At 38.3% G+C, this 13,742-nt stretch overlaps 1 long non-coding RNA gene across 1 annotated transcript; it reads left to right on the plus strand.

Annotated features, from left to right (window-relative positions):
* Nucleotides 1–210: 210 nt before the first annotated feature.
* LOC115922887 lies at nt 211–1,863 on the plus strand. Its single transcript, XR_004063654.1, has 3 exons — nt 211–325; nt 739–831; nt 1,398–1,863. It is a non-coding gene; the product is annotated as an uncharacterized LOC115922887 (long non-coding RNA).
* Nucleotides 1,864–13,742: the final 11,879 nt, after the last annotated feature.

Consider the following 13,742-nt stretch of genomic DNA (forward strand, 5'->3'; position numbering starts at 1 on the left):
AACCGACGGTGTTTCTGATTTTGAAAATAGAAAAATGCTATTCTATTCAATTCTTTCTATATTCTAGCAGTATAATAAGGACGAACATTTTCGAGGAATTTAGCACAGAAATACGGTACCAGAACATTGGGGATAACTCCCAATTCTCGTTTCTTTTGTTCATCTTTTTAAAAACCAAACAGAATAGCCTTTCACATATTGCAGGCTGCTTCCCAAGCTAAACTAGTCAAGATGATGATCAAAGTAGCTCTTGTGCTCTGTGCTATTGTGGCAACCAGTATGGTGTGCGCCAAGGATGTTGAACAGCAAGATGCAGTGGACACCTGTAAGTACATAAGTCAGCCAGGGACGTCAATGCTTGAAAAGTTTTGACCGCCCCCTTAAGAAATCTGTCAGAAAATCCCTAAGCTATTGTTAGAAAAGCTGTGAAATTAAGACATTTCGTTAACACATAATATTGTCTTACGACCCTATTTTAATCGGGGGGAGGGGGGGGAGTAAAAATATAATGTGTTTTCCAGGCACGGGTACTCTAAATGCGTTTTAACAAACTCAACCAACTTTCCTTGTTTTCCTCTCATTTTTTGCCTATTAATTTGACACCCTAAATGCGTCACTCGCCTTAACCAGCCAAAACTTGTTTTGGTCGCGCGTATGTACATCGATATATATTTGAAAGCTCCCCCATGTTTTTTTTCTTTGTTTTCATTACATCTCGTTTCTATGGCAACCATGCAGTGCTGAATCTGATGCTCTCGGAGGAGGCTGCATCTCCTGATGACGCCGTAGCCTTGCAGCGCCATCACCGTCATCACCATCATGGCCATCATGGTACGTATATTTGTACAATAACAATAACAAGATAATTGTAGTGCAGATGTTCAACCAATGATTTTCCACTCGCAGTATACATATACAGAGCTGCATTTTAATCATCAAAATTTCAAATTAGACTCAATCACTTTTTATCAAGTATTTTTTTTTAAATGTAGGAGTGGGGAGGGGGGGGGGGGGAGGTAGTGGCAAGCGGGCAGATCAAAACTATAAATGAGTATTAAAACAATCCACCACTTATAAACCTTTTACATGTATTTTGCTTTAAAAATGTAGATACCTGTCAAGTCTCAAGTAAGCGATGTTTAAGACTATAATATTATGGGCCTATACGAGACTGTGGACATGAGCCAGTGGCGGGTCCAGGGAGTAAAAACACGTTAATTTTACTTTTATTTGGAGACGGGCCCCTCCCCTGGTGCTAAAGGTGCTTTTCTCCCACTTTCTCTCTGTCTCACCCTCTCTCTCTCCCCCTCTCCCGTCTATCTCTGACTCCCTTTTCTCCACAATTTCCTCATTATTTTTCAAACAAAAAATATCGTCTTTTTTTATTTCTCACATAGGAAGGGACCATGAGGCAACATCCGAATGTTGATTCTTCCTGAAGAAACAATGAAATAAAAGCAAGAAATTATCACCTTCCATCGTGTTTTTGCAACTTCCTAATATAATTCGAATCTTCTTTATCACTTCTGTATTGTTTAAACCCTTAAACCATGTTAATCCTCTAAAATCAAATGATGGTGAGTGGTTTTCATTATTAATACATATTTTGCCTTTACTTCCATGTATCCATTCATTATACATCTTTCCGAGGTGTATACAAATTATGTAGGGTTACAAGTACAACCATTCTTAAAATCTAGCATAATAATACATCTTTTCATCATAAGCTTCAAGTTAAAAATCTGGTTTTACTCTTTTTTTTCCCCTAAAAACAATAAGACATTGTAAGCATGGTATTAGGGGAATAACTAATAGTATTAGAAATAATACTGATAATAAAATCACATGAACATGAAAAACATACCTAGCGTGTTTGTTTTGTGGTATTTTGTTATATGCTATAAAGCCAGTAGTGTATGATTAATAGAATAATGTTGGCATACAGGGAAAATACGAAAAACAACACTTCGATACGAAAAAGTGAGAGAGGCAAAACTAAAACAAAGTGAAAAGGTTGAATAGAAGAATAAAGATAGAGAGAGAGAGAAGAGAGGGGGCACGGAAGAGCAGGGAGAAGAGCGCGAAAGAAAGAGAAAGTGTGTGTGAGAGAGAGAGAGAGGAAGTGAGGTAAGGAAAGCGGAAAAAAGAGAAAGAGAAGTGATAACAGAATAGACTACTAAAGACAGAAAGGGAAAGAATGAAAGAGAGAGAGGGAGAGCAAGAGATGCAGTGACAGGGGAGAAGCAATATGCAATATGCAATTGAGGAGCATTTAAGACGGAGAGAAGAGAGAGGGGAGCAGAGAGTGTGAGTGCGTGCGCACGCTTGTGCGTGTGTGTGTGTGAGGCACACACATTACTCAGTTGGTCTGTATAAAAGTATCTGCAAAATGAGACTACAATACGCTCTGTACTTAAGTTTGACCATGGACCTATACGGATGGACATTCAACGTGATTCTTTCTTTGATCCAATGATAGTCACCGCCTCCTGATTATGTGCATCTTAATGAGAACATTCAGCTGTTTTAACAATAACGACTGCGTAAGCATTTTCGGTCATTGACAAAGGAGCAGTTTCACTCTCTTGGATTTTGTTTGGATGGTGTGCTCTGTAAGAGTGTGTCTTAAATACAAAAAACATCCCTAATGGGGAGCAGCAAAGTTGAAAAGCAGACGATTTTGGTGATATGAAATGTATTATTACTGATTTGCACACTTTCGCACACACCCATGACCTTATAAAACAATTAAAAGGCCATGATCTTTATAAGCCCTGTGCGTTGTAACTCTGGAATATTATAAGGAAATTGGGGGAAACGGGATTTAAATCACAACCAATCCAAATATAACCTCTATCTGGTTATCAACATGTTTTTCAAAATAAAATATAGTACACGGAACAACAATTTCCGATTATAAACCAGAACTGCACATCGATTTTCTATGATTTAAGCGAGTTATTATCTTCTGCGCATGTATATTAACATGTGTAAAATCACTATCTTGATTCTGTCCCGGCTTTTTGGCGGTGACCATCATGAGATCAAAGTGGAGAAACATGTCCGGAAGGTTATTGAGACGACATTGACGGAGACAATCACAATGAATAAGCCAGTTCATAGATACAATCCGCGCATGGGCAGATAAAGGTCATTTGTATCAAAATGTTTAAAACCCACAGAGATGAATACTGGATATGCGCTCATGAAAGTTATGTAACATTATTCATTTATGCACCAACGGTACATTCTATGATACGAAAGTGGAAATATTCTTTTCAAGAGGACAAACAAAAGGTATTCATGAAGCACATCTAGGACTTTGGCAGTTATTATTCTAAGATGCTCAAAGTGGAACTTCTCCATGTGTAAAAGATCTGTGGATATTTGGGGTCATTTGTACCATGTGCTATCTGTAAACTCCCTTATTCGTTAAGAAAACGATGAATGTCCATCCGTAATAGGTCCGTGGTTTGACACAGCAAGAAACCGACAGGTCTAGGCTCTGCTCAAGGCTTTAGGAATTGTGGATTTGTGGTAAAGTGATATATCAGAGTATATGCTTGCAAACTATGGAGGAGCAGAGGAGCACCTAGGCCCCTAGAGTCTAAGGGGTTTGATCCCAAAATATTTGAAAAACTGAAGCCATTTTTGTTGTTGTAATGGCATACTGAAATCCACAGCTACACTCTAAAAAATATTGGGCAAAAAATTACCCAATTTTTTACCCAACATGAGGGCAATTATTTGTCCATTAAGATTTTGCATGATTTACCCAGTGTTGGATAAAAAGAAAATATCCAAACTTTAACCAGCAAAAATTCACCCAATTCTCACGCTAATGTGTAGTATATTAGACTCTAGTTGGGCAGTTAAGTTGGATAAAATATTATATATATTATAAATAAAAGGACATTAGTGCAGCGGCGGGACTCGAACCGCGGACCCTGTGAACCACAGTCCTGTGTCACATCCACTCGACCACGACAACTCTAATATAAGAATATAACCATATTGTTGAATGATATTTGTCCGACTTACGTTTGCCCAGTAACATCTGCCCAACGTATTTTGAACATTTAATTGGGTAAATACATGTAGTAAAAACCGGGTTGGGAAAAAATAGCCCAAATGTTGGACTAAAATGGCTTTACTTTAATTTGCCCAATAACATTACCTAATTATTTCATCGGCAACTACATGCTGGTTGGTAGGAAATAACCCAATTGTTGGACGACAATTGCCAAACATCGATTTGCCCAGTAACACCTACCAAACCTATTTTTACCTTTCATGAGGTAACTTCATATAACAAATGGTTGGAAGAAAATAACCCAATTATTGGACAAAATTTGCCCAACTTTGATTTGCCCAGTAAAATCTGCCCAACTTTTTTTGACAGTGTATAATGGACAAAATACATGTATCTGGACCTACAAATGGGAGGGCCAAGATAATGCACAATATTTTATTTCCTTAACCCTAATCACACATCATGGATATCCAGACTACACATTCAACAACATGTTGTCTTGAAAACTTGTATTAAAATAGGTAAATGGATCTTTTTGTGCCTTGTGTTCTAGTGGTGATAACCATTTTAAAGTAAGCATAATTATGGTTGAATATAAGGGGTGGCAATTTGGCCAAATTTAACTACATAAAAGAAGCTATATGAAGTTTATTCAAATAATACCTTGTTAAAACCTGTATAGCATTGGGACATCAGCATCATATAAAGCCCTCATAAAAGTGGAAACTCAATGATTATCACTTTGTTTAGTATCAATAGAAAGTGTGTTTATTCATTTTGTAAATTATGTCATATTGTAGCCATGGAATAGCAGTACATTAGAATAAGGGGGCAGTATCAAAAGGAATAGTTGCAAACTGCACAGGTTAATAGTGGAATTGTATGCAAAGAACTTTCGTTTCTTTGAAATAAGAACATTTTAGCGGTACTCAGCCGTATACTGGTCAACCACATTTGTATTATGTAGTATCAAGCAAACCTGAGTTAAATTAAAAACACTTTCTTCATATCAAAGCGATTTTAAAATGCATCTGTTAGTTTTTGTAATTACTGCTCATAGAACTGTATGTAGGATGTTTCCCTCTTTTTTATAACAAAAAATATATATAAATTAGATAAATAAAGTAGCATCAAAGAATTTGTAATATAAGCCCACAGCTGTTTTCTTTTTCTAAAAAAACAAGGTGTAAAAACTACTTACTGCTGCACACTTACATTTTACAAGCACACATTTTTATACCCGACAATTACAAGTTTGTTTCTTTTAAATGCCCTGATGTAACGCTGACTTCAAGTATAACTATGATATCGATTTAAAAACCAAAAAAAACACACCAAAAATTGGTGCCGGCGGGGACGAGAAATACGTAATTTGTTATACTTGGCCTTATTACAATCAGAGGTCTTGAGGCCACAATTCAAATTATAAGATTACTGTCTAAAATGTTCAGGAAAATTTACCCAACATTCACCAACCAACTTTCTTGTGTGTAATTCTCAACAATGGCCTCAACCTGAAGTTGGAATAATATTACTATAAAAAATCATTAAAAAAAAAAACAGGGCCTAGTTCTGTTTAAAATAGTTTTATATTTCTTCATATAAATTATCTTTCGATGTATTTTGATTTTTATTATATACTCAGAACTGCATAAATAAATGAAATAATATATAAAAACTATTACAAACATAATACATTCCATGACCTACAAATTAATAATAATAATTACATATAACATTTATTAGGCGCTTAATACAGGTGTTTCTAAGCGCACCATTGTCTGACTTAAAATTACCAACTAAAACTTGTAATAAACACAAAAAATATAAATATAAAATTAAAGCTGTCTTTTGCTTATGAAGCTTACAATGAACAATATAAAGCTAGGCTATAACCAACATAGATACGTATTTATAGGACCCATAGTAGTATTCTATTAAATAATGGATTGCTTTGATGAAATCCGAGTGCGGAAAAGTTTGAAACCCCACCCGGGTCTACTCGTTTGTGAAGCCGGATATATTCTCAAAGTCGCACGCATAGGCATTGATCGTTTTGTCAGGCTAAGTCGGAGGAAAGATCGTATGCGGGCTGTTTGGTGATGGATGGCTGGCGCCGCTGTCAAGGGAGGCCCAGACGGGAGGACTTTCGCACGCATAGGCATTGATCATTTTGTGAGGCCAAGTCGGAGGAAGTATGCAGGTTGTTTGTTGATGGATGGCTGGCGCCGCTGTAAAGGGAGGCCCGGACGCGAATTTTTATTCCCAAACAGGTTTGCAATTTCTTATATTTCCGTTCTTCTCAATGGCTGATAATGTTCTGCGTCATTAGCAGCTTGGAAAGAGGTCACAAACAATTAGACTTTGATTTCTTATTGCTTTGCCTCACTATTTATTAAGGCAAAAAACTGAATAAACTGAGACTTGAACCCACAACTCTTTGATTGTAGTTCGCTGACCTTACCGATTGAGCCAACGATGGGTCGGTGAAAAGTGAGTCTGCATGATTTCTATAACCCTATCACTCACCCTAACTGTTACGTCATTGGTAATGACGTAACATATCAGCCAATCAGATGACCGGAAATATTAGGATTGGCAAACCTGTTTGGGAAAAAAAATAGCGGCCCGGACGGGAAGACTTTCGCACGCAAAGGCATTGATCATTTTGTCTGGCCAAGTCGGAGGAAAGATCGTATGCAGGTAGTATGTTGATGGATGACTGGCGCCGCTGTAAAGGGAGAACTTAAACGAAAATAATAGCCATTATTTTGTCGGGGTCATAAGTGTATACATTATTAATTTGATATTTTAATCTAACCGATGCCCCTTTTACTTTGACAAGTGCCCCTTTTTCTCTTTAATCAATGTCACTTTTCCCTTCTTATAAGTGCCCTAGCGCGCGCTTTTCAGGTGTAAGATGTGCCCCGTTTTTACCTCTGACAAGTGTATATTTTACTTTTACACGCGCCCATCTTCTTTTCCAATAACTGACCCTTTCTCTTCGATAAGTACCCCTTTTCTTTTTGTAAAAAATGTCCCTTCCCCTTTCTTATAAATGTCGTCTTTTCAACTCCGATAAGTACCCCGATCCAGATATGATAAGTTCTCCCCTTTACTTTGACAAGAGCCTTTTTCATTTGTAATAAGTGCATTTTACCATTAAAGAGGTGCACCTTTTCACCTCTGATGAGTGCCTCTTTTAGGTATAAGAAATGTCCTATTCCCTTCTGATAGTGCCCTTTTCCCCTTTTTAATAACTGCCCTTTCCCCTTCTAATAAATGCCACTTTTCACATCTGATTAGTTTTCCTTGTTAGTTTTGATGTGATTGGCTTTTGATGTGAGTGCCCATCATTTGTTTTACCTACATTTCCCACTGCCGCTTACAAATTGTGCCCTTTTGCGATCATCTAAAGTCCCATATCTAGTTGGTTGGTTGGTTCTAACGTGACCAGGGGGCTATGGCTTTAAGTCATCATCTCCGAGGGACTTGGTAGTAAAGACTAATGCCGTATCAAAGGGCACTAGCGCATCGACCTGGCTTTGAACCCTACTGAGCCAATTCATGAACCTTCTAGTTTCAAAGAATCGGAGCAGCTTTGTGTAATAACTGGAAACCTTTTTCTTCTACTACAAGAAAGGTAGTGGAGCCGGGAGAAGGGCAGGGGGCACAATGTCCCACATTTCATAAAAACAAAGTGTGCCCCTTTTAGAAAAACAACCGTGTTCCTTTTTTAAAGCTATAAAACGTCCCTTGCCTAAGCCAAGGTAATCAATTGACCTTTGTTAAAAAATATAAAGTTTGAGACCACGTTTGATTTTTCAAACTCAACTCAAATGCATTTCCATTACCAAATGTCATTCATGTTAAAAAGACTGAGACATAATTACGATACGTGTTATATGACAAGACGTTGTTATTATCCCTCATCTTCCCAGAAACAAGACACTTCTCATAGCCTCCCTAACATTTTCCCTTAATTTAAAGCGACTGAGAGCATTTTCCCCTTCAAATCTCCTCCAAAACTAGCTCGCTTCGCTCGCTTACATTTATAGTTTATCTCATTAAGAAGCACATTGAAGGTCTTATTTATTATTTCATTATGAGATTGTGCTTAAAACCCCATCTGGATAGGTTCGTCTAATAATGAAAAGTAATCGTTCGTAATGTGACCTAAAAAAACCTTACAATGTTTCGTCCCTTGCTTCGCTCGCTCGCAAAGGAATATTTAGACCATCACACACAACAGCAGAGTATGATGCTGAAGCAATATCTTTGACCAAGTAAAGAGTAAATCTTGAAACTCATCCCTGACAATGTAATGATTAAGCTTTAGGATATTTTAATATTTCGCTTTGATGTTACCCTTTGTAGGTGCCTTTTTTCTTTCAAATAGTGCCGTTTTTAAATGGTGGCACTCCCCCCCCTCACTTTGAAAAACAAACAGGCTCTGCTGCCCCTTTATTTTTACAATGTTTTTGTCTTGACTAAAAATCTATTATTGCATTCTATGCCTTTTGCATGTCTCGTCATCCGTTATTCACATTGATTTTCTTCTTTCTAAAGAGGGCGTACTTGGAAAGCAGTTTTGTTAAACTGAATGTACCTACCCTCTAATAAATAAATAAGCTGGAAAATTAATTTAATTATAGGATACAATTTCAATTATTCCAATCTCAAAAAGAACTCAATTTTTTCTTACTCCTCTGCTTCTTTTCTTTCTCTTCTTTCTCCTCTATATTATCTCGCTCTTTCACTCTCCCCCTCTCTCCTTCTCGCCTCTGTCTCTCACTCTATCTTGCTGTATGTGCATAATTATTTTAGCATACTCCCCCGGTCGCTACGCTCCCTCGCATATGATACGAAATGTAACGCTAAGATTTCCGAAGGTTCGTTAAATCTGCCATAATTAGGTTCATAATTTCGAAAATTAGAAATAGGGTTCTCTCTCGTTTTCGGGATTATGAACCTTCATAATCATGAACCCTATTTCATTTTTGGAATTACAAACCTTTTAAAAAACAATCATTTGGAATAAAACACCTTCAGTACAAAGTCTCTCTAATCGAAATAAAGTTATCAGTTATCAAAAAATCTGGCCAACCCCAGCGGTCCTATCAATCATTACACGCGAACAAGAATGATCAAAGAGGCGCAGATGAGGAAAGTGGCGAGGAATAATTCCATAAAAGGGAAGCCAATCGGTTCGAGTCATCAATTCAGGAGCTGCTCTCGCCCGCAACAAGCTGCCTTTAGAACTCTCTCACCAGATTGGTAAGCATCTGTTTTCTACTTTGCAGACTATTATTTCAGTCTTATTTTTCGATAATATGTTTTTTGGCCCACTTCTACATCTTGCTTCGTTCAAATGGCATATTACTTGTTTCTTTATTATTCACCAATACAATGCATATATTCTACAACCTGCCTTATATGTTTAATAACTTGTAATTCAAAACTTTGATGTTTAATCTTTACCCTTGATTTGTTATGCTTTCTATTACATATTATAATGATGATATTATTAGTCTTCGGACTACAATCGTGTATTAGTGTATGAAGATATCAATCATGTAGAGGTGATGTGGTCCTGCGGATGAGTCAATCAAGTCCGGATTACGTAACGCATCGTTGTTATGTTCGCACATTTTAATAGGTGTTGGACAAGTCTATTGAAATAGCTTTTCAGTTTGATTTTGCGAAGGTCTTTGCAATCGTATACACCGTTATCATCACCCATCTATCTATATCTAAAGTCAGCGGCGTGAGTTTCTTTTTGTATGGCACCCAGGGCAAATAATAAATTTGCGCCGCCTCTGTCCAAACTTATAGGTTCAAAATCCTAACAAGCTTAGTTCTCATCCACATCATTCAGAAATTATAGCAATGTAGTGAATTTTTTTTAACGCATTTAATCCGGGAATCGGTAACCCAAAGCTTGATAAGTCCAGGAGTTATCCAAGCGAGTGAGAAAAAGCGACCATGTGGTGAAATAGATTATTTGATTTTATTTGTTAAATATAAGCCTAAGTAAATTTGCATTATTGAAGATACAAAATAAAAAGGAAATACCTTCAGATCATGTGATAACACGTGAAAGCGAATCTTCAGAAAATCATGCTGAGATATGAATAGAATTACACTGATTTGTTGATAACTTTCTTAAGTTTGATACTCATGTTAGTTTGAAAAGTCTGTAGATTGGCACATTCTTTTAACGTATTTCCAATACAGCTAGACTACTAACGGGACAGGCTCTGTTTTATTATGAATTAAATTCATGCAAAATTTGCATTTCACCATTCAGAACGAGATTTGTTAAACGTTTTACATTTTTGGGGGAAAAATTCACACCAACGGTGTTTCAGGGTTTGAAAATAGCAAAATGCTACTCTATTCAATTCTTTCTATATTTTACCAGTATAATAAGGACGAAAATTTTCGAGGAATTCAGCACAGAAATACGGAACCGGCAAAAAAGGAATAACTCCCAATTCTCGTTTCCTTCGTTCTTCTTTTGTTAAACCAAACAGAATAGCCTTTCACACAGGCGCGCCGGAAGCAGTTTGGGATTTTTTTTTTTTTTGGGGGGGGGGGGGGGGGGGGGGGGGAGGCAAACATGCCAGGCGTAATGAGCAAAAACGTTTGGAAGTGGGGAGAAAAAATTAACATCACTGCTACTCTTCAATGTTACATGCAGGCCCCACGGAACGTTTTTCAAAGTGGAGTATTAACGATCAGGAAGAGCGGAGCGAGCGTAAATGTGCTTGGGGTCTAGGACCTGAGCCCCGGAAGCTCAGGGATTTTAGGCATTAAATTAAGTTCAGATAAGCATATTTAGATACCTTATTTGTGACACTGGACGGTCACTAATTGGCGGGGGGGGGGTCCAGGGGGCAGAGCCCCCAGAAGCTCGGGTTTTTAGGTATCTAATAACGGTCAGATGATCATCCAGGGGCCCTCTTTAGGGCCTTTATGTGGTCCAGGGGGCAGAGCCCCCGAAAGCTCAGTGGTTTTAAATATTTAATTACGGTCAGATGCGCATTCAGGTGGCCCCATGCACCATTCTTTCTTTTTCTCTGTAACATACTTTTTTCAATAAGTGAGGGGGGGGGGGGGGCTTGAGCCTCCGAGCCCAGCCGTTTTGCAGGAACTGACATGAAGGCTTCTAAATACGCATATTTTTCGCCCGACTGTAAATTTGGGAATTTCAAATTTTCCACAAACGCATAAAAAAGTATGACTTACAACAACAACAAAAAAAAATCATCGGAAAATCATGTCATTTCAGCAACATTTGTAAATCACTGGTATCGAATTAGAAATACCCACCCCCCCCCCATTAGTTCGCTAGCGTTCAGGGGCTCATGTCTTGTCAGCCCTATAATAAAAAACAAACTCGCTTTCCCATCCTCTCACAATATTTCCACGATATGCGCGTATCGCTATTATAAAAACCTTCATTGATAAAATATAGGTGGCATGCGGAATGTTTAGGAAATTCAATTCCTGTTAACTTCCTTTTCTTTGAATGGAATATAACTTATATGTGATTCAATTCAGGTTTTTATTATTTTTTTGTTCTTTTTGGTTGAAAATATGAACCATCTTTACTCCTTTACTGCTTTTCATCTTCTTTTTTTTTGGAGAGGGGGGGGGGGGGGGCTTTTTTTTTTTGGGGGGGGGGCAAAAATGCGTTTTGCCCCCCCCCCCTCCCCTCCCCACTTTTTTTGGTTCGGGGGGGGGTCAAGTGCCCCCCTGCCCCCCACTTCCGACGCTTATGCTTTCACATATTGCAGGCTGCTTCCCAAGCTAAACTAGTCAAGATGATGATCAAAGTAGCTGTTGTTCTCTGTGCTATTGTGGCAACCAGTATGGTGTGCGCCAAGGAGTTTGAAGAGCAAGATGCAATGGACACTTGTAAGTATATAAGTCAGCCAGAGAAGTATGTCAGAAAATCCCTAAGCTATTGTCAGAAAACCTGTGAAATTAAGATATTTCGTTAACACATGATCTTGTACATCGTCTTAAAAAAAAGAGCATTTCGAATTTGTTCCAATGTTCATTATCTAGCCACCTTTATTCCGCCGTTTTTCAACATTGAATGTGTATGATTCTAACAAATTATCGATTGCTTCTTTGATGTACAAGTTTTTTTACCAAACTTCTCCCTCCTTAAATCATTCAAATATTTTGTATAAATGAAAATGTCCATGCTTTTTTTACTCGACAGTCCGCCAAATTTCATCTCAGCGATATATATTTGACTGTCACCTTCCCCCCTCGGGGGTTTTTGCTTTATTTTCATTACATCTTGTTTATATGGCAACCAGTGCTGAATCTGATGATATCGGAGGAGGCTGCATCTCCTGATGCTGGAGCCTTGCATAGCTGGTTAGGTGACAAATTTGGTAGTTTATTCACTGGAGTCCTCCGCGCTGATCAGGGTGTATGCAAGGGGATTAGTTATTCTCCAGAAGAAGCTCGTAAGTAGCAACAAAAATATAATAATGAAAAAAAAGGGAGAATAATAATGGTAGTAATAGCAAAGATGATGAAGATGATGATGATAATAATATGTAGTAAATAATATACAAATATACACTGTCTTGACTCTTGAGAGGTTCTGGTTAAAACTATGCGCAAGAGGTGACTCCAATAGTACTATTTGCTGAGGGGCGCAGCACCGAAGCAAATGGTACTTTTGGAGTCACCGAGGCCCATAGTTTTAACCAGTACCTCGAATGGAAGGCATGGTATTGGTATATTTGTTTTATATCCTGCATCAAAAATTTATTTTATAAAAAAAAAAAAAAAAAAAAAAAAATCAAATCAAAAGGGGGGGGGGGGGGGGGTTTACAAAAAAACATACATAAAAAAACACAAGGGGGGGGGGGGTTAACCCCCCCCCCCCTGCGTACGCGCCTGGTCTTGAGAGGTTCTGGTTAAAACTATGCGCAAGAGGTGACTCCAATAGTACTATTTGCTGAGGGGCGCAGCACCGAAGCAAATGGTACTTTTGGAGTCACCGAGGCCCATAGTTTTAACCAGTACCTCGAATGGAAGGCATGGTATTGGTATATTTGTTTTATATCCTGCATCAAAAATTTATTAACAAAAAAAAATTTAAAAAAATCAAATCAAATCAAAAGAGGAGGGGGGGGGGGTTACCAAAAAATCATACACAAAACATACACATACAAAAACTCAAGGGGGGGGGTTTAACCCCAAACCCCCCCCCCCACCTGCGTACGCGCCTGACTCTTGAGAAAACTATGCGCAAGAGGTGACTCCAATAGTACTATTTGCTGAGGGGCGCAGCACCGAAGCAAATGGTACTTTTGGAGTCACCGAGACCATAGTTTTAACCAGTACCTCGAATGGAAGGCATGGTATTGGTATATTTGTTTTATATCCTGCATCAAAAATTTATTTTATAAAAAAATAAAAAAAATAAAAATCAAATCAAAAGGGGGGGGGGGGTGGGTTTACAAAAAAACATACACAAAGCATACACATCAAAAAAACACAAGGGGGGGGGGGGTTTAACCCCAAACCCCCCCCCCCCCCCCCCCCCCCCCCGCCCTGCGTACGCGCCTGGTCTTGAGAGGTTCTGGTTAAAACTATGCGCAAGAGGTGACTCCAATAGTACTATTTGCTGAGGGGCGCAGCACCGAAGCAAATGGTACTTTTGGAGTCACCAAGG

The sequence above is a fragment of the Strongylocentrotus purpuratus genome, unplaced genomic scaffold, assembly GCF_000002235.5.
Source record: "Strongylocentrotus purpuratus isolate Spur 01 unplaced genomic scaffold, Spur_5.0 spur5_scaffold_12, whole genome shotgun sequence".
Lineage (NCBI taxonomy): Eukaryota > Metazoa > Echinodermata > Echinoidea > Camarodonta > Strongylocentrotidae > Strongylocentrotus > Strongylocentrotus purpuratus.